Source organism: Patagioenas fasciata, chromosome 4, assembly GCF_037038585.1.
Source record: "Patagioenas fasciata isolate bPatFas1 chromosome 4, bPatFas1.hap1, whole genome shotgun sequence".
Classification (NCBI taxonomy): domain Eukaryota; kingdom Metazoa; phylum Chordata; class Aves; order Columbiformes; family Columbidae; genus Patagioenas; species Patagioenas fasciata.
Genome location: NC_092523.1, coordinates 61,574,004 through 61,597,012, shown reverse-complemented (window position 1 = coordinate 61,597,012; position 23,009 = coordinate 61,574,004). Strand labels below are relative to the sequence as shown.

The following is a 23,009-nucleotide window of genomic DNA, read 5'->3' as shown; positions in this document are numbered from 1 at the left end:
CATAGCAGATTACAACACAGTGCTTTTTCAGAAGCACGTGTCCCAAGTACGCTGTTGTTTCAAGAATGAAAATGCTGGCAGACCATAAAGAGACTAGGGCAGCAAAGGTAATATCACACAGTCTCAGGTAAAATGAGAAAAGTACAGCTCTAATGCCACTCCAGTAAAGACAGCAGCATCCACTTTATCTATCAGACAACCTGCTTTCTGACCTGTGTGTCAAAAGGCAATGTTGAGTTTCTTGAGGCTGGATAGCAAGAGAGGGGCAAGAACTGCATTTAGGTGGGATCCTGGGGCTGACCAAAACCATTCCTTGCACAATTTTCCTTTTAAAGAAGCCTTTCAAAATAAATTTTTAATTTCTTTCTTTGAACATTAATCTGTATGTTACACTAATAAAGACGATCCATACTATTTTAAACAGCAAAATTAAAGATAAAAATTAAAATCCCTAATATCTGAACCTAGGTCAAAGCAATTACTGGTGCCAGTGTGCCTGCTGTTTTTGGTCTACACTTCTGAAGTGTCCATGGATAGAATGCAAACACTATTTTTGACAAAATACTCTCATAAACTGTCAAGGAACAAAGCTAACTGTATGTTATGCTGGCTTCGTCAACACTGTGGCTTACATAGAAATAAGTAATTCTCTGTTCTGTATTGGACCACTCATTAAACACCTTTGTCTCAGGGCCTACCTCTAGAACATCATTCTCCTCCTGTTCACAATGGCAATGTTATCAGTTGTGAAGACTGTATTGCCCTTTGTTAATGTTGTCCTTTACCATATATTTCTGCATACTTTAGAAAACACATTACTTGCTATTTTTCCTTTTCCTTTCTTAATCTCCACAGAATCCCACAATTCTGCCTCTTCAACCCTTTTGCACTGTTCCCTCACTCCTTTTCTATGATTTGAGGTGAACCTGCTGGTTTCAGCTTACCCCCGTGATGCCTACAATTGAGAGTTCTAGCACAGCCATGAGTCCCTCCTGTTCCTTCCCAGTCCCAAAGCCATGGGTGCTTCTGCACTGTCCTGATGGGTGTCTTCCATCCCAGACTTCGCATGTGCACCTTTCTGAAAAGATCCACCTGGGCAGCAACTAAGTTTGGTGTTCAGCAAGTGTGTGCAGCAGGCATTAGCCGCTGTCAGGTACTTCACTCTGGAGAGCCGCAGCTTTGCACACCAACAGTTTACTCCAAGCAGGCTGAGTGACATGCTTGTGGGCTGCCCCTACAGGGATGAACCCTCCTACTTCTGTGGTGTGCCCTATTTTGTTTTGCTCCGTATCTCATTGACAGTGTGACTGTCTTTTATCTATGTTGCTACAAGTCCCATTAGCACCGGTGAGTTTTATGTAGATGTAATGATGGAAATACAGATTAAAGCCATTTGTTTTACTATTTTTTTTCAATAGAAAAGCCTACAGTACATTTGTTCTTTGATATGCTGAAAAGAATGATCAGTGTCTTTCAACATTAAAAGTACTATCTTACCCCCAGGAAAACCACAGTGAACAGCTGATGCACAGGGACTTCTGTTCCACAAATTAGTCACATCACTCCATACATGATTCAATAAGACATCCTCAAAATAGAACAAGAGGATCCAGCTCCATTATTAGCTACCTAAGAACAGGCTGAGCAGAATACCTAAACATGCTTTTAATTTAAGAGGAATATTTGATCACGGCCAGCTGCCTTGCTAAGCTCTGCTAATACTTTTCAATGCACTGCAGTGACAATGTCTTCTAACACGTCTTAAAGTGTTCTCCACAGTGACTAATGTACCTAGTTAAACAAAGCGAGGCCCTACACTCAGCTGTCAGCAGTGTGACAACTCTGCTTCCCCTGGCTCATCAAAACCTGTATAAGTTTTACTGCAAACAGCATGAATCCAGCTGGTGCCATGTCAGCTGGATTTATTTGGCTTCTGACTGACACTCAGTTCAGTTAGAACAGAGCGGTATCTGACCTTATTATGGTGTGACGTATAGCCTTAGCTTTGGATGCTCTATCACAAACCATACTCTAAGAGCTCTGCACTCACACCAAAGGGCAAAGACAACAACTCTTAAAATATCCAGTAAGTTTGTATTTCTCTCACACACACAATTTTAATAGGAATAGTGAAAGTTTCTAAATCCGTAACACAGTCACGAACAGCTCTCTATCCTATAGTATGTTTTTATTCGTTTACTTTCAAACTGTTCACTTGAGGCTTATAACAGAGCACAAATACATCATAACAGCCAAGGGTGTTGTAAGTTTAAGGAGGATATAACCATTTCAGTCTGCCTTCTATCTCACTTGATGTTTTATCATCTCAAACTCCTATTGGGATAATGCAGCATGCCTATCACATGAGACAAAGGCAAAACAGCAGGTATTTGCTATTGCCTTTTAATTCAGATGATAAATTGCTTGAACCTCTAAGCAGTGGAGCAGAGATAATGAAAATGGCATGAGGGAAGAGGATGCCTCACAAGAGTCCTTATAAAGTCAAGCAACACGTACGAGGGTGCATTCTACCTGTTGATTATCAGTCACACTGCTCAGCCAGCCCTGTACAAGATTCTGGAGGAGACACATCTTAACACTTTGGGATATATGCTTCTCTTGTTAGAACTTTTCTAGCTCCAGCTATTAACATTACTGGAAATGCTAAATTATCCTAAAGCAGTGCTTCAGGTAGTACAGATAGGCAGCTTTCTAGCAACACAAGGATCTCATGTGCTAGCAGTTACTTCAGCCTGAATTCGTGCCTTATATCACATGCACTTTGGGGAAATTTTCCTTTTTTGCAAACAGACTCAAGCAAGCAGTTTCCGGGCCTTCCGGTTTTTTTTTTTGTCAAACTCCAGTGCTGACACAGAGAAATGGCAAAAGTGAGATGTTTCTCTTTAATCCCTTCCAACAACAGCAGCAAAGATGCCTCTTCAAATAGAAGGGATTGCTAACAGCTCTTGATCTTACACAATTTTGCCTGCTTACCTGTTGTGTTTTTGTTTTTTTTTTTTAATTTAAGACTATCACAATCCAGATCTTTTAAGAAGCACCTTCTCTGCTTCAGCTTCTCAGCTTCTCTTCAGCCCTCTCAAATATTTTAAACAGAATACTGTCTGCTTTTTAGAGTGAAAGCAGATTAATTTCTACATTATACATATTACTATGATTAACTGAAATGCTCCAGAGAAAAAGCAACTGTTTTAACACACAGCACTACAGTTCTAGAAAGTAGCCCTAACTTTTTCAAAAGGGAAAGATGAGATCCTTGCGAACATCTCCTGGCCATTACCAAGATGCTGCAACACAACATCTGGAAAAATAAAATGTGATTGAGAAGGAAATAAATATCTCAGCCCAGTCCTGTAGGATTGCTGAATCAGAACAGAACTCAGAAAAAAAACATAAGGGAATACTGGGCAACAGTCCTTTATGTTGTTGATACAATGAAGCTTCCAACAATTTGCAAAAAAACTCAAAAAATGTTTCTGCATTTTTTTCAAAATGGAAGGTATAGGAAGGGAACCAGAGAAATTTTCTGTATCAGTGACCTTGACAATAATTATTTTTTCTGATGCATACTGTTGTCAATAACTTACAAATTTCCTCAAATCTAGATCATATTAAATAAAAGATACTAGAAATCCATTTTTGCTGCTCTATTTTGATTCAAAACAAAGAATTGGTACTACTGAAATTGAAGAGTGGTCTCATATCTAAGAATACTGATTAATTCAGTCAGTGATCTGGAGACAGCTGCTATTTAAACATACACCAACAATACAAACAATCTAATATGTTTATCAAATTGTCTTACTAACCTCCTCCCTTTTTGTTTTACCTTTTGTACCACAACTGTTCTTTTTACTTTTGTCATCATCCTCTGTTTCCCTACTCCTCCCTTCTCTCCCCTGTTTGGTTATAACACGTTAATTTTCCAATGTCATTATTTAGAAAGTAAAAGGGAAAGCACATCATATAACATCAGGCTTGTCCACTAAGTTTGACCAAGCAGCAGATTCATGATGTAACCATAATGACATGACACCTAGACCTTGAAAAACAGTTAATATTCCCAAAAAACAGCAATTTGGGATTTTTGTGCTTAAAACAATAGCAGTGTTACTATGGGTCCTCTGTCTGTACAGAGTGAGATTCAATTTTGAGAAAACTGGCCAGAAACAGCAGGGTGCTGGAGGCTCAGCTGTGGTCACAGGTCACCATGGTTCAGTAATGAGGAACCGATTAATCAACACACTGTTCTTGCAGGAATACTTAATAAGAGACAGGAAGACGCTTTCTGTGCACACAACCACATCCAGGAAAACCCTATTATTTTATGCAATCGCAGACATGGATACTTTGGAAGGAATGGTCAACTTAAAATTCAGTCTTCACAGTTACTGTCTTTCCCTCTACTATATACATGTTCTCATTAAAGTCAAACTAATTATAAATGCCCAAATTTCCCACTAAGTTTTATCAGTTTAGCTATTATTGAATTTCCTAGGTCAAGTGAAAGAGAGGCACATCCTACAATCACAGCCAATAAAACAGCACAACTCACTCCTGTTCTGGGCTGCAGAAACATCTCCCTCCAACCCTGCTCTGCAGCATCCTTCTTCCTGAAGTGACAATGTGGATTCCTACATTTGAAACGTGTATTCACAATTTATTCTCTGCTTATATGTCCTCTTTTAGATTAAGAGGAAGGCATTAAGTTAATTCTGAAACAAAATTTAAGAAAATACCCATACTTACAAAAAAAAAAAAAGTGCAGCATGTGCTTATCTATGATTTGCTAGTGTGCAATGATGAAACATCAGAGCACCGTTCGTTCATTCACATAGCAGTCTAGTAACAACAAAAATAGTTCCCAAGTGAAGTATTTTGGTATTTACCAAAATTAGAGAGTACAGCTAGAGCTCAATTATTGTTTGCCATATAACAAATTCCCTGAAAGTACAGTATAGGTGAACTGAGGTCAGCTTATGACATCAGACCATACCTGACAGTTTCAGCCCAGTAAGGTGGAGAGTCTAAGACAAATATTTTGACTTCTTGTTTATGAATGCGATTTTTGTTTCAACATTGGTCCGCACTGGAGGAAGTCAGAACGAAAATGCTGAAATATTAAACACTAGGTTTTTTAGTTTCTTTAGACAGTATTTTAGATAGATCTGAAAAATAGAAAGATGTCCAGCTTGGTACTTTCTGTCCCAAAACTGCTGGCTCACCAAAGAGTAAAAACCCTACTGTTTGTCCATGTTTACTTTTAACATATCATTAACTCTGAAGAAGACATGAAAGTACAGCTTCAAGCTTTATATCTAATATGTGTAAACCATATGCTATTTGACAATAAACATCTCCATCAGCATTAGTTTCAGCACCTCAGAAATCTCTGCTGATTGCAGTAGAACTAATATTTTCCTTTGTGACTGATACAGAACACCTGCAAGAATGTTTTTTCCCCTGACATTAAAGAGTAACTATGGGGTAAAATAGTAGCATTTACAAAATCCATACAGTGGCAATATAATAATAAAAATAAACAACACATTCCAGTTCGAAATCACAACCATTTTCCTCACTGCTGCTTTTAAGATACCTACATGAGCGCTTTAAACTCACCTGTAGCAGCTGCCCCCCACTGCAGCTGAACAACAAAACCAAGTTCACATTATGTGCCTGTGTCCTCCTATCTGCCAAAAGAGCTTGCCAACCAGAGGCCACTACATGGGAACAGTCCCTTGGTTTTGCAAACTCCCAAACTGCCCATGAACCACCTAGAAGAGTGTTAAAATCCACTAAAACTATGGCAGGGAACATTTAATAATTTCACTGTATTAAAAAAAAAAAATCACTGAGATCGTGTCCTAGAAATACCCTCCAGCAGCTTTTACTTTATAAGTATGGACAGAGGCTTCAAGTCTTGCAAAGTCATTCTGGTAACTGCGGGAGAGATTAGCTTCAGAACTGAGGAATGATGGGTTTGCAGGAGAGCTGCTTCTTTACCTGTCAAGACAGCTGAGTGGGTTTGGAAACACTATTTTCACCTCTATTATACTCCAAATAAAGGATTTGCTGTTTCATTCTATTAAACTATTTACCAATACCGCTGTGCAGTATTACACATCAATTCTACAAAGATTTCTCTTTTTATCAAAAAAATATGGTTCTAATAATCTTCCCAGACACTCTCGTATAAAGTATTTGGATTACATATATGTGACATTCTCAGGACAAAATTGCAAAATCTTTTCTGACAAACTACTTTTGCAAAGTTTGAAATTCAATCCAACTTGCAACCAATATCAAAGCAAATGTGATGTATGTCTTTGTGCAGGAAAACAATCGAACAAAAAACCACAACCAACCCACAACCCCAATCTCAGGTTTCTTAGTGATCTGAGCATGTGTGAAATAATGATAACCACATCCTTCAAGTAAGCTCTGAATACACCAGACATTTCCCTTCCATAAGGTTATAGCACTCGTATAATTGGCCAGTGAGTCACACTTATTTCCACTCTCTTTCTGCCACAGCAAGGGAGTTTTTACCAAGGGTATGATTATACATTTAGCTCACATAGCACAGAGAAACATAAACCCATGATAAATTTTCCCTTTCATATGTCTAATCAGGTTTTAAATACTTTCTGTTGATCATGAAAAAACTTTATGAATCAACCCTTTTCTTTTGGCAAAGATTTTTTTTTAGCCTTTTTTTCCCCATAGGGAAGATAAGTGGCAAAGCTGACTTAAGCAGCAGAAAAGGCTTGCTGTACAACTAAACAGTCATGCATGAAGAATGATGTGTAAAAACTGACACTGATTTCTAGATGTGCAAATGTATGGGTAGGATGAAAAAAAGTCACAGAGAACTGTTGGTGTAAACTGAGTATTACTTCGTTTCATCTGTAATTTGGATCATATTAAGGGAGGATGGTCTTGAACAGCAATAAGTATAAATTTGAATACTGTGTTCTATACCCACAATTTCAGTATATTAAAGGAAGAATGTGACTGCTTCTGACTGATGACACCAACTCACATAATCTCTTTGTGGGATTAAACAATGGGTGAGACATAAAATAAATCATAGGAAAGACCTGAAAACTATTCTTCCATTTCAAGTAAATAATGCCAGTTCTTAAATTACTTTCAACCAACATACTATTTTTTTTAAACACAAAACCAGCTTGAGATCTGATCCCAAGCATTCTTTGAGTGCCAGTATCACACACAATATGTGGGTGTATTAAGTAAGGCAAGTTAAGTGCACATGTTGATTCCTTGATCACAAAAGATGCCAATTTACTTCTTGACCTGAATTAAACTATCAAATATATTTATTTTATTTCCCTTATTTTGTATGCTTAAAGGAAAACACTTTAAGAATCACTTCAGGAAGACATTATCTCATGGTGCTCCCACTTTAGATAAAAGTTGCCCAATTTTCCAGAAAAAACCTGTCTTTTGAAATAACTTCAGTATCCCTAGAACACAACACTGAATGAGATTGTGCTGCAGGCAATTTCAGCACTTCCTATTTGACTCTAAGAATGCAATTCTCACAACCCAGTCAAGTCTGAAACATTAATCCTGTTATTACTCATGTTCCTGGTCATGTTTTTAATCACCACAAAAACCGATAAGGCTCATTCACATGTTTATAGTATTTGGCTTGAAAAACTGAGCCAGAGGCCAGGCAGTTGAACAGAAAAATCTACAGCGCAGCCAAAAAGCACATAGGTTGTTAATTAGAAACACTTCATCCCCCAAATGCCCATGACAACGGGAGGACATAAGGAATTCTGCTTCCCTTTTAATTTCTAACAAATGCTAATGCTCTTCAATTATCTTGTAAGGCATCCCACATTAATGTCATGGGGAATGATGCTGCCTGTCCACCCAGGGAGATGTGTCAGCAGTCACAGGCCTCTCTAGCATTGCTCACGGCCAATGAAATACAAAAAGTGCAGCTGCCTACTCTGGTCTGAGGGGGTTGCTGCTCTCCTTGTCCTTTGCTTAATGCGCCGTTTCGGTGGCTGTGGGACAGCACTTACAGGTTTCTAGTAACTAAACAACTTCCCTTTCTAGCATACATTTACTGCACCAGTAGGATCACAGCAGATACCAAGACTTTCAGACTGCTTAAAACTTCCTCTGCTGTGAACATAAATACATGTGGACAGGTATGTAATGTTCTTTTTAAAAATATCTCAACCATTCTCATAGTTTTACTCTCAATTAACCTTTACTAAAAACTAAATCAGCTTCACATCATCTCACTGGAGCCCAGCCGACACATGGAAAAGATGCTGGAACCACGCTTGTCTCATTTTATTACTATTTAATTCTGTGTTAGTTAAAAATAAATTCTGTAATGTGCCATTAGTTAGCTGCTACTGACAGCTTAAATACAATCAAACAAACACAAAAGCTGAAATTAAACAGCAAAAGTCATTTTTAAAAATTATCACTGCCAAGCTACAGGCTTCTCTTGTTCTCTGATTAAGACACACAGGGGGCAGAGTCGGTTTGTGCACGGTTTATCTACCACTAGATTAGTAATATCATTCCTCCTCTCTTAAAACACAGTTAAAGCAAACAAGTAGCAGAAGGGCTCTAAATGAGTTTCATTCAGTTTTGCTCTTTGCATGAGTATTTAAGGATGGCAGATACAAGATGCAAACACAGCTCAAGGCATGTGAGTGCAGGCCAGCAAATGCACTTGCCAGATGAGTATGCACATCAATGCAGACAGAATACTTCAGTGTATGAAATAATAAATGACATTTTCCCAGATATGGTATATTGTAATGAAATGTCTGCAGAACACTGTAGAAAAATTAAAACATGATAACCCATCCTAAAATGGAATTACTTACAGCTACTGGAAATTTCAGTGGAAAAATGACAGTTTTACATTGGGCCAATAATGTTCTCTTGAGTTCTGAATAATTAACGACTGAAGAAGTCACAGGTAACCTGAGGGCAAGGACAGACTTCTCTACCAAACTTTTGTTTCCCTAAAGAGGAGATATTTTATTTAGAAAGCTTCCTCTCCCTTTCATTCAAAGGATTAACTGCATATTTTTTACTATGGAAAATTAGCCATGAGTAAGTTCTTTTGAAAAAGTAAATACCTCAAATCATAACGGTGGAAAAACTAGCACAACATTTACTGAAACACTGGAAAAGTCTTCGGGGGGAAAAAAAAAAATCTATTTACTTAAAATGGTTAAATAGTTGCAGAATTTATAGTGTTTCCAAAATTATGTAAGCTAAAAATAATTACGTCCAGAAGAGCTGTCAAATTTAAAGTTTGCCACCAATATATGTAAACAGCAGTTTAGGATAATGGCATTCGTTTATAGCTGAAGATTTTACCGAGGTAGAACGGCTGGGAAAATTTGGTCACTTCATATTATGCAATAGAGCTAACCCAGAGTGGTGAGTCTTTGGGTCTTTAGGCCAAATTTAAAAGGCCAGGTTTCTCATATGTCTACAGAACATCCACAGAATGCCTTGAGAGACCTTAAATCGGGTGGTTAACCAGCCTTCATGGTGTGTACTGGGAATCTGAATTCTTAACCTAGATATTCACACTGTAAGTATCTGAGGTTCTACGATAGAAACAGCCTGTTATGAGTGCTGCAATGAATTCAAAGGGCTTTGGGAAATATTTCTCCAATGGTTAATTGACCAATGTTTTCCCCCCCACACCTTTACAGAGCTTTACAGGTGCCAGCCCACACTTGTGCCACCACTGTATCATTTACAAAATGAACCACGCAAGCCTCAGATTTTCTTTCTAGCACCATAAATACAGTCCAACACAATGGTTAACAACATAAACTTTCAAATTCACTTGACTGCAGACTATTTTTAAAGGGCAGTCTTGATTTTCCTCTGTAATGTCAATAAAAAAAAAAAAAAGGTTTATGAGCAAGTAATTGTCTATTTTTGACTGTTACAATGTGGTACAGAACATTAAGCTTTGCAACAGATTAAATGTCTTTTCATTTCTCTTCTGGCATTCCATACCCAATGGAGTATGGATAGCAAGTTTTTATTTTTGCCATAAAGGATCATTTGACTTTTTCCTCTCCATCGTAGTGTGTATTTCATTTAATAAACTTTATAATAAAAAGACCACTACTAAAACTACTTCGCTATTCAAGGATTACAATTCAGAGAGGGTTCATTTAGTTCCATTAGCTTTAACATCTGTGTTTTAAGTCGCAGATAGCTTCAAAAGTAGCTACCGAGGTAATACATTGCTTCATTTACAAAGGAAATTGGATGCTTAATGCATTTCACAATGCAGCAATAATAAAGCGGTAGTATTTGCATTAAGCAGCCCACAATAACAGCAGGTGTTGGTCCTATCTGGGAAAAAGTCTTTTGACTTCTACTGGCCCAGAGTGGGCTCCTTAGCTCACCTGGTTACATGTTACCATAGGGATCAGTCAAGTCCACACTATAGAAAGCCACATTTTGGAAGGTTTCTCACCTCATCCGTGCCTAGAGAAGCCAAATACATGGAGAGAAGATGCTTTTCAATTTAACTAATTGCCTGGGCTCTTAGTGCAGAACAGACTGGGCAGCAAGGACTGATCCCAGCATCACGAAGATCCACATTCCCTTCCATGCTTGCCATATGACAGGTGCGTTTGCTTGGGGCAGGGGACGGGACAGTGAACACCAGAGACCTCGTTCTGATAGCAAATTTCTAGCCAGTGTTTGTTGGTGCAGTTCCTTTGACTTTCCCAGAGCTAGTCCAGTTTTACTGCAGGTAAGGCTGTTTGTTGATGAAAATATTAAATGGATGTGGCACAAACCAGTATTTTAGAAAAGACATGTCCAAATTCAAATATGGGGGAGACAGTGGCTATTATTACCACAGTGCCCAGTGCAGACAGGATTGTGAAACACATTCGTTTTACTTTCCAAACAGTTTCAACTGTTTGAATTAATCTCTGTTTCAGAGGATCAGTCTCTTTGTCTGTCTTACTCATGGTTTCCAAGAATTATCACATCATGATAGCCACCACAATTACATTTTCTTCTTTTGGATATGTATTTTAGGTGGCTCTGATTCAAACCTAAGAGCTGAATTCTAAATGTTCTTACTATATTAATTGTAACAGCAAGCAAAGCAGAAAATTTCAGTTTTTAATCCACTCAAGAGACAAACAGTCTCAGTACAGAGCCATGTCTGGAAAACACCTGTACTATGTCCAAGCACTTGTATAAGTGTGCAGGAGATAATAACTATGAGTTCAAGTTCATTACCGCCTCATTTCGATTTTTACATTGGAATTAAACTTAAATTGAGAATGAAATGAATCTTGTTATCCCTATTGTGCTGTACAGAGGAAGATTCTTTGTGACAGCAGGAAGAATGATTGTCTTTGGGACTGAAAACAGAATTTGAGATACCTATGTCACAAAATTTTAAAAAATTCAGCTAGAACTACAAACACATTTCTAGACTACTGTGTTATGCTTGCTCAGCACCCTCCTAGCAGCGAACACTCACTGTCTGAAAGTGAGAAAAAAGGTCTGATTTGAAAAATGCTACTACACTCAAATTTCATTATCCGCCCTGAAACACCGAGAGCAATAGCTCTATTGCATTACATGAAGTGACCAAATTTTCCCAGCACTCCTACCTCAGTAAAATCTTCACCCACAAACAAGTATCTTCACCTGAAGATAGTAAAGCTATGAGGCAAGACAGAACTTGAAGGTTTTGGGTCTTTTAACTAAATTGTAATTGCCAGTCAAAGCATACGAAAGAATCAGAAACCACAGTGATACAGGGATTAAGTACTCTAGAAACTGTTTGTGTTGAAAAATATTTGTACATTTTGTATTTTTGAATATTCATTTCATTGAGTCACATAATAAAGCAGCAACACGTGACAAGATGTAGCGCACCAGTTCCTACATTTCTACATTTTCTTTGACTATGCTTGTGTGCATGTTGTGCACTATACCATACAGACCACCACACTCAGGAAGCAAAACTTTGCTGTGTGCAATGTTACCTTGTCAAAGCATGACCAGACGGTAATTTCAATCTTCTTTAGCCAGAAAAATACTTTACTGATTTCTAAACTAATCTAATCTAATTTAATTTAAAAATCAGCAAAACCTACCAAATTAAAGAAAAAAAAACCAGTAAAATATTTTTCTGGTTAAAATTATACAAATTACAGCCAGCCAGGCAAAAATCTTGGTCATAAAAAGTACTCTGTTATTTCTGTAGAATCAAGTGAACAAAAAACATGAGATCACATGTACCCTAAGGCTTCATGAAACAGCATATTTCTTCACTTGAAGAAAGAGCTGAAGGAAGTTGCAACAAGAACACAAGACAGAATGCAGCAAGGCAGGTAAATTGGGGAAAGCCAATCCTACAGAAACAAACCCAACATCCCTCTAGTTGCTGGTTCCTCTTGGACCACTTCCACTGTACAAAAGGGAAAACAAACAGCACAGCATCAGCCTTACAAGCACTAGCTCACTTTAAGAATGAATTCAAGCAGCATCTTCGCGTGACAAATGGTGTTATTCTGTGTAACAGAAATGTCAAACTATATTTAAAGCAACTGCCTGCAAATTTGCTGATAATACCGTTATAGCAGCAATTTTTTTACAGAGAACGACAACGCAGGAAGAGACTTTCTCCCCGAGGCAGCGCTGCAGTAGGAAAGCAGGAGAGGCCTTTGGTGGGTGTGATGTTGAGGGGGCACTGTTCACCTGCACTCGGGCAGTTCACACACCCCTGGGGCAGCAGCCAGGGGGAAAGAGGCTGTGACTGTGAGTGTGGTACAGCAGCATGAACCCCAGCAAGAAACAGTGGGGGAGAAAGAGAATTGCTAATGTGCAGAAGAGTGAACGTCAGTAAGTCACTGAACCTGATAAGCATTGCTGTTGCACATTGAAGTACAGCAACACAACTGTTATTTAAAATAAACCAGACAATGAGACTCTGTTTCAGACAAAGTAGATTCAAATTCAATTTCCAACAAAGGAAAAGACTCTGTGGTCATGAGTGAGTTGACATCTCTATATCATTTTCACTTTTCAGAGGGACAAAGGTGGCACAAGTGCACTTATTCATCTCCCCTTCTGCTTGTCAATTACAAGCTTTTTGAGTCAAGAACATTTGACATTAAGAAGTGTTTGCATATCTGCTCAAATCTCAGCTCTTGACCTACTTTGAATACATTTAACTAGTGCTTATTAAATGAAAGGCATTTAGTCCACAATGCAGCTCACCATGCTAGCGGTTGCTACATGGGTGAGAAAGTGGAGAATGCAACACAATTAAGAAATGATAAGGTATTAGAAAGCTCCACATTTTCTTCAGAAAACAAACTCATGTTACATCTTTTCTTATTGTAAGATTTAAATGAGAGAGAAATCTTAGAAATACCTAGCAACACAAACTAGTAGCAACAAAGAAGTGGGATAGAGCATATTCCAAGTGGATACTGATGACAACAAAAAACACTGAACATATCAGACATTTTAAAACTCACGAATAAATATTGTAATGAGTCAAAGCTGACTCTTCTGGAATTCCAGAATCAATTCATCGACCTTTGAGATGGAGATATTATTTTAACTGCTTGCCTTTTAAAGGCACTGTGATGCTACTTCGATAATTTCAAAACCAGCCAATAATGCCTTTGACATAGTGCCAGTTTAGGCATTTTTATTAGCTTTCCTGAGGCATTCAATGTAACAGCCATTTTATTAGCTGAAATCAACTTAAAACAGAGGTCACGCTACTCTTGGTTTAACTGAGCTAAAATGATAAAATAAAATTAAAACCAAAGTCCCCACCAACCAAACAAGCAAAGCAAACAAAAAAACACAAACAAACAAACCAACCCACATAAACCCCCCCCCAAAAAACTACACCAGAAAACCCCACAGAAAAAAAAAATAAGTCCCCCCCTGCCTCCTCCCCTCCCAAAACCAAACCACCTACCAAAACAGACTACAGGCATTGGCTTTTATTTCCTGGCTGAAATGCATTATGAAAAACATTCCACAACAACCTACTGTGGACACTCCCATGCGATCACAAAATCATACGACAGTTTGCTGGAAGTTGTTCTGCAAACTTCCTGTCGCTGATTACTTTGTATTCTGTAGCTGATCCACTGCCAACAGTTATGAATGAGTTATAAATGGATTTAAATTAAAAAAAAAAATCAACAACTTTGGAGCAGTGAGGAGTGTTTTTTGCAAAATGTATAGAAAATTTAACATTATTTTGACAGGAATTATATAGTTTCATCAGTCTTGCTAGTTTACCCAAGATGCAAACTCTTAATCAGATGATCTCAGAGCAAGATCTTCCTTATAAACATGTGACCAGATTGCTCCTCAATACTTTTTTTTTAGTAATTATTCATACCTGACAATGCCGACTGTTGACTGGTGTGGGTTTGTGGCTGAGGAGACAATTTTTGTTTTTTATAAAGCAAGGGGTAGCTCACTGATCTGCTGCTGCTGACTTTTTAGTCCCTCTTCCTCTATAAGCAAAGGTTACATGGAAGTGCTTGGTGTGAGGGGAAGGAAGATGCATCTGGGTATATTCTTACAACCTTTGCACACATTGACTGAGTTTAGCTAAATTCAAATGAGGAATAAGAAACCTCAAAGTTGATTATGTTCATACCGGTGTAAGGAAACGTACAATCAAGCTGCAGAGGAACACTGCCAAAGGGGGGGTTGTCGCAAAAAATACAAGTTGCTTATACATTGGAAAACCTGTTATGACGAACAAGAGGAGCTGAAAGAGTAGGAGATCCCTTATAAATGCCCAATCACGCAAAAACTTCAGTTGGGCCTCAAACAATTATTACCCAAGAAAATCTATAAGACATGAAAAGATACAGAAAACTTCTAACCACCCAAAAAAAGAGACAAAAACCCAGTTTCATGCTTCTTCACTGAGCTAACTACATCAATATGGTAAGCTTTAGTCCTGCCAATAACAGTATTTATATTTAAGTTACAAGTGTTGGTAATATTTCAGGAGTTATCGAAGCACTATTTTCTCTTTTAAGGAATAAAAGAGAAAGGCTACAAACAAATGACTAAAAAAGAACAATGATACCCCTAATGCCACAATACTGTGAAACCTTTTACACAAGGATAAATGAAGCTTTCGAGTACCACAGGCAGAGGTATCTCTTCCCCCATTAACAGGCAACCTAACTAGGAGCTCATAACAGAAGTTTCAGGGAGCAGTGATTCCCTTCCCAACTCCCTGATCTCCTCAGTGTATGGGACTTAACCTCGGCTAAACCTTGCTTGGGATCCCAGGACCCTGCACATATAGAAACTCTGCTACAGCACTTTCCTGAGGCATTAGGAGCACCTCCAACAAAGGAGAAAAGCCAGGTGCTTCTCCCGCTGCTGGAAGACAACATGGACATGGCAACATCCAGGTTGGGACAGATGCACAGCCAAACCTGTGCCCAGTGATGCTGGCATCTGGTATGTTCAGAATCACCATACAACCACAGCACCACTAAGTCCCAGGGTGGCAGAAACCGACTTTAACTGTTAAAACAGTAGGAATTAACCATGGAGTGATTCGGCTGTGCATTTTGTGAGGACTCCAAACTCTCCTTTGCATTAACTCCCTTATAAACACATAGTTCCTATTCATACAGATTATAATACAGGCTTAGGCTATTAAGAATGCAAGTTCCCCAGATTATCTCCCAAATTTATCACAACGATCCAGAGAACAGGATAGCAATATAATGCTTCTGGCTCCGGTTTTGAGGGTAGTTCCAGCCAACTACAGATAACATCATGGAAGTAGGAAATCCACAATAAGGACATAATAGTCCATATGGGAACTCATTTGGTCATGCCAGTGCAACCAGCTACCAGAACTTGGACTGCAAGGAAACACTGAGAGACATGTTGCTGCGAGGCACGCCAGTGCAGGTCTGCCAGTGGTTGCTGTAATGAGGAGGACACGGTTACAAAATGTCACCATATCTGAGCTATCACAAAGTAGCAATAAGAATCCACTACTAAATCTCACTCCTAAACTGAGCTGAGCAAAGCTACTGCCAAAGGAGTTCCTCAAAATATCATACACTACCGTGATGCTGCAGAAGAGAATGAAACAAGGGAATGTTCACTGGAAGGAGGAAATAGAGCAGCAGACTGAAGGAAAAACAAACAAAACCCAACAATAACAAACAAACAAAAAACCCAAACCACCACCACAACCAACAACAAACAAACAGGGAAGTTATGGAAGAAAACTCGAAGAGGGATGCTGGATGATGAAGAGATGATGATTGTTCAAGGAGGGAGCATTCCTACAAAAGAAACTAAGTTGGATGAAAGGATTAAGGATTTAAGCCTAAAATGACAGCAAAAATAGACCTATAAATGTCTGTTACCTGCTCTATACATAAGCCAACTAGAGCTATAAGCTGTAAACTATAAGCCAAACACTGCATCATCTTTCTCCTGAAGAAATGTAGAATCTTCTATTACAAAACAACTTTGCCAAAATAGCAACTAGTTGCTACTCTTCTCCGTGTCCCCTCCAACTTCTCTACAGTTTGTATGTGGCTGCAACTGCAGGAAAAAAGTTATGAGCTGTTACTGCTCATGTTACACTATTCTGAGAATAATACAGTTTTAGAGGCAGATAAATTCTTGAAGAGATTGAATTTGTGATAATTCTAACCAGCTATTGTATGCTATTACTACCTGCTTATTCTCATTTCCTGTTCTTATCTAAATTTTAGGCTTGGCAGTGTTGCCTTTCCTTAGAGATTTAGCTGTTCATGCATTACCACAATAATTCAGCTGTGGCACATGGAGTTTTAACAGATAATAAATATACGTACAGGACTTTTCCACATACTCTCTCACAAAACCTTAATAGAAGTGAATGATAATAGGAAGAAAATTAGTATTACTCACCCTGAGTTTCTGATTTCAGGTAACACTGAGCCTTTCTCATGGAAGTTCTGAATAAGCAATAGCATAAGCACTAAAGTACTAACTGAATGAGAGAATTAATGAAGTCTTCCATGGATGACTAGAGGAATCTCAAAAGTGAGCATCAAACAATATTTTGAGACTATGACTGCTTGCATGCTAGATTTGCCAAAGCATGGCAGGTGAAGTCCAGGAAAGTTATAGTCCTGTAACCTAGGTATGACAAACGTGACAGAAACATTTTACATTAGAAGGGCTTTTTTAAGTGCAAACTGTGCAAGCACTTTCCTTTAATTAATCAAGATGCAATGTTTAAAGTCACAGTTGCACTATTAAGGAACCAAACACAGACTGTGGCACTGAACTAGAAAGCAATTTGTTGGAGAGGGCTTTTTCATTTGGCTAGTTTTGAAAACTGAGCACAGTATGCACCTGGTAATTAAATACATATCTTTCTCACTGTCTGTACTGAATAATTAAAACATTCACTGAGAAGGAAGGCAGAGCTCAACTCCCTACGCTCTCATTTGGATCAAGATATGGCTAATATGGGGTAGTTAACAGATCATTCACCCTGTTGATATCACAGTGAGGAATAAAAAGTACAAATCAGAGCAGCAAAATCAGAGTAGGGTGAGTTTTTTATTTAAATTCCTTTAAATCTGGTTCTCAGTTGGAGAACTGTGTCACACACATCCTTAAGTGAAAGGGCAAGGACTCCCTTCAGCAAAAACACCACAGGGAAGCAAGGTTTCTTTCTTATTGTCAGAATGCTAAAAACCCAAACACAGCCAAACAGTTTCCTTTTCAAAGGAACTTTTTTTGGGCTCTAATACACTGCAGCTGGTAAATTAGTATGCTTGACTATTCAGTAGTTAAAAATTACTGTCAGGATCTGAGTCTTCTTGAAGTACCCAGCTTTCCAACATAATGATGGAGAAGCAAGCGCATATCAAGGACTCACCCAGCTAATGCTGGTGTCAAAATTTAGAGACAATACAGATTGCTTCTGATGGTACTGCCTTTTCCCCAGGGAGTGACAGAAAAACAAAGCATTTCCTTTAGAAATTCTGGTTTACTGCCTGTTGGAAAGTTACATGTTTCGGTGAGGTAGCCTGGGGTCACATGTCTAAATACTCCTTGCAAAGCGGCAGAGTTTTTTCCTGTTTTCCCTTGAACACTCCTTTCCTCCCCAGTGATTAACCCAAGATTATTATTATAGGCTGCAGGGGAAGGGCAACTATAATTAAATTCAAATAATACTTTCCATTAAGATTCTACTTTCAATTGTTAATCCAAGTAGTACCTCCCTGCTGAAGAGCAAGATTTGATATTCTGTACCAAGGTAATAAAAGTACTGGAGACATAGCTATCATAAGAGCCATCTCCTGCTAGAATCTCAAATCACCTCTTCCTAACAAAGACTTGTTAAAATGCAGAGGGTACACACTTTGAGGATTCAATCTCTGTTGGATGTCTGCGAGGTCAAGGGTTAGAAAAGACTTTTCCTTGCCGTTCTTCTCCCTGGCAGATGATAACCGCTGCAATACAAAGCAAAAGCAATGAGGCAGGGGGACTGTCTCTGCTCTTCTCTCTATATTGTGACTGAAGCCAATGCCCAAGCTCTTGAGAAGAGAAGAAAGACAAAGCAGGGGAGGAAAGAGCTACCAGAGGGAAATATTCAAGCAATAGTCTGTTGAAAGAGAGGAAGATAATAAAGTTCTCATGAGAGTTCTCAGGGCTCTGACCAGGCTGTTGATCAGAAAGTAGTCTGAAATTAGAATTTGGGAAGAGGTTGGAGAAATGAGATACAGGAGAAATGAAACTTCTGCAGTCAGCTAGAGAACATTCCCCTGCAAAACATGGACTTGAACATCTGATCCAAATGAAACAGAAAAAAAATGTGAGGGACTGTATTACAAAACTACTACCAATTTTACTTATTTAATTTGGCCATGTAGAAGCCTGAACCTCACCAATGACATTTCTGAGCCTGCTATGGTGCAAATGAAGTGTGTTTGGGTTCCCTCCCCCCTCTCCGCGCCCTTTTTTTGTCTTTTTTTTTTTTTTTTTTTTTTTTAAGTCTTAAAAAACCCCATAGAATTGCTTCAGCGACACATTATAAAGATCATTTTTGTGAAACTGAGTAGTCATATTAGAAAACCTTAGACCTAACACAGCCTGTTCAAGCTACTGTTTGATATTTTGTCTGCAATGGTTGTCTGCCATTCTCCTTCCACGAGGAGACTCAGAAACAGACTTTTATTCTAAGGTCCAACAAGGTGTCAACTGCACTGATTCTTATTGCATCTTGTGGCCATCTCACTCCATTTTGTTTTCTTTTCCTCTGCACACCATTGCTATTTTTAAAAAGCAGTAATTTAGTTTTAGAAAACAAAATTGATGGTTGGTTCAACACATCAAAATTGGACTTAGCTGTTACTTAATGCCAGGCCCCTTTCAATACATTAGGTAACGTAAATCTTTCCATCTAAAGTTTGTACCTCTAAATATAAATGTTCAGTTTCTAAAGAACCATTGAATGATGAAAAAAAATCTACACTGGAAGCCAGGCTCTCCCTTTAGAGTTTGTTTACACCGCACTAATACTCTCAGAAAAAAAAAGAAAAAAGGTCAGATTATTTGGAAAAAGAGAAAAATAGAAGGTTAGAGGAGAATGTGTTTCGTCTTCTATGTGGTCCCTCACATGCTGCATTTACTGCCACAATCTCTCAGGCACAGGGTGAAATCTGGGAGGTGAAAGATCTGCTGGTGGATCCCAGTCCCTCATCGTGTCCCTTTGCTCCTGTTTCCCAGTCCACATGTAGGCCTTTCCTGGCCAAGGTCTGTCTCAGCCTAGAGCTGTGGATTCCACCCAGAACATCTGAAGGTCCCTGATTAAAGAGCTATTGCACCTACTCCTCCTTCTCAACTCACACATCATTAAGATCATCTTTAAGAAAAGGTTCCCTCAAGCAGCTCTTTAAAAGGGAGCTATTTGCTTCATAATTGGGCCATCAAAAGTCCATACCTTGTCCCAGACCATCCATTCTTTGTATTTGTGATTCAATCAGATTTTTGATAGGCAATTTGTCTAAAATAATCCAAAATATCCTTGACTGTTGTTTCAGGTGAAAACAGTGTGTCCTACATTGAGTCCAATTTTGCATTTAATATCTGAAATATCTGACAGGCATTGTGCCCTGCTAAGAATGATTATAGGACTGAAAGTCTGAAGGCTTCACTGTTGACAGTGAATTTGTCATTTTGTTTGGTTTTAGCTTTGAGGCTTTGAGGAAAAAATGCTCAAAACCCAGGAGATTCTAAGGTTACCCACTAAGGTCTCCAAAAGGGGCCTTGTCACTGAAACATTACAATTAAATACGTTCAGAAAAAAAAAGTCAATTACAGAACTGCTTCATAGTGTTCTGCCTGCCAAGGTCCAACCTCCCTTACGTAGTCGTCAGCTCTAAAGACAAAACTGAGAACTGTGAGACAGATACTGCGATGAACTCGGGTAAAGCAGTTTTGTCTCTTCACTGCCTCTTGGAATATAGTTGACACGAATGACAAGAAAGAGTCACATATTGGTGAATGGAAAAATAAGAATATTGCTGTTCACAAAAAAAAAAAAGATGATTTGAAAGTGGCAGCAACATTATAAATATGATTCTAGTACGATGTGAACTGCAAGAACTTGATACAGAGGGGATAACATACTGATTTTCCTCATTCAGCACTATGAATGTCACTAAAATCAATGGAAATCACATACACGTACCAATAAAACTATAATACGTAGAATTATTTATGGAATAGCCGCTTCACATACACATCAGTTGCAGCATCATAATGGTTAGACTTATACCCAGAAGACAAAAACCATATATTATTGTAAGTGATACAGCTTGAATTCCTATCATCGTTTCACCACATTTTTCATAAGCCAGAGGGACAACTAATGGAAGGATTTTTTGCACAGTTTTTTTTTAAAGAAGCAATAAACATCATATTGTTTATCACTACAAGGCAGTGATTCCACTTCCAGACTAAGTGCTTAAACAGTGGCTACTGGCAGTATTTTCTAAAACAGTACTGTGCAACGTACATTGAAGCAAACAAACTGAAACATCTGAAATTGCCTCTGGTTTGCTCAAAATTCCAGGAACATTGAGAAGCTGAAAAGCAGCAGCACACACAAGTCCAGCATCTCCAAACATTTGGTGGCAAAACAAAAGAGCACTAATCCAAAAGCCCACGCTTCCCTTTTACACCAACCACCAAAGCTGTGTCAGCACTGGCAGGAAAAGAAAAAGCTTTGCAGCTACACAGGCACCTTCATAATTTTCATATCTCAAAATTACAACATTTCGGCTGCTTTTGAAGCGCCATTTACTTTTGCAACTCACTTCGTTTCACAGTACTCTCTATCTCCTACTGTTAACTCTTGAAAGAAACCTTTCAAAGATCAATCCAGTCTGTTAGGATTCTGGATGTTAAAATTGACTTTTTCTTGTCTACTTGCTCTTTCAAAATGCTTAAAAGTGATTTGTGGCAATCATCATAATGGGATTTGATGGACAGAGTTTAACTAAGTAATCTAGAGAAGATTCATTGGGGAAAACGGATAAAACTGTAAATTAAATGGTGAACAGATATTTTCTCTGTCTGCTCTTAAAACAAAATAGGTTCTTTTAGACATGAAAATCTTTCTAAAAGCTCCTACATGTAGTCAATGAAAAGCTTAGAAACGCCCAGCATAATCTTCCAAATAACACTTTGCAATAGTAATCAAATAAAAAGAAAAGATGAAAGGGCAAGCATCACGGCAACTACCAAACAAGTCTGGTGACCTTATTCACACAAATCTCAAAAACACAGCTGCCAAATTTCCCTCAAATACAATACAGGAGCTTTAGATGAAATGCTATTATTAATATATGTCTTCCTGTGGAAACTATGGCTTTCCCCCCTCCTCTCTTTTGCTGGGCTGCTCTTTCCTTCCCAGTTTGCTCTCTCAAATTGCCTTTCTCTGCCGTTCACCTTTCTCCGCCCGCCACACGCAGAGCGCCCAGCCGGAGGGTCCTGCTGTGTGGGAGTGGGAGGAAAGCCCAGCACTGCCCCCACCGCTGCCCCCCAAGCACCTCCAGCCCCAGATGGGCAGCGGGGAGGGAGAAACAATCCCTGCTGAATGTCTGGAGCACCAAAGATAACAAAAAAGCACCCAAAGACAGCTCTTAAAACTGTCTGATCAGCTCTCAATGGTGGGACCATAGAGCTGAGTACTATGTATCCCCATTTGACATTTTTATTCTTCTGTTCTGACTTTTTGGACTTTACTCATCAGGCCATGAGAAAAGAAAACTTTGCAGCTCTTTTTTTTTTTTCCTTTTTAATTAACCTCCAGTTGTATGAACAGTGTTATACAGATCTAGTTATTATCCCAATGCCACAGGTAATTTTGTGTGTTACTGCCACTACTTGGCAAGGCCCTTGCTTTAAGTCCCAGACAATCCTATCGTCAAAGTCAAAACTTATCACCTTCCATCCAACATAGCAACTTCTTCAGTTCAAGGTTGTTTCAAACTCATTTACAAGATATTGGCAGGATAAAACTTTTCCCTGTTTTAAACTACAGTAAAAACATAAAATTAAAATTTTTGTGATGGTGCTTCAAGCTCATATACCCATCTGCTCATTTACTTTAAGTTTTCTCCAGATTTTTTCATGCTTGTCACAAATTCTTTTGTGACTCCAGTTTACCGTTCTATGTAAATGTATCTAATGTGTTAATCTTCTCAGCTCTCAGATCAGTTATGTGATAGAAAAGCACTCAAAGTCTCTTACATTTTAGTCTACAAAAACCTACTACACTTTTGTAATAGTGAGTGAGTTTGCATGAATAGCAGGGCTTTAATTCTTTTTTTTTAATCCAGTTTATATCTGTGAAACTTTTCCAATCTACTACTCAATGCTATTCTAAC

At 38.5% G+C, this 23,009-nt stretch overlaps 1 protein-coding gene across 13 annotated transcripts in view; it reads right to left on the bottom strand.

The window, feature by feature from the left end:
* INPP4B (inositol polyphosphate-4-phosphatase type II B) overlaps positions 1-23,009 on the bottom strand; it is a 428,243-nt gene that overhangs the window by 111,213 nt on the left and 294,021 nt on the right. The gene's annotated exons all lie outside the window — the stretch shown is intronic.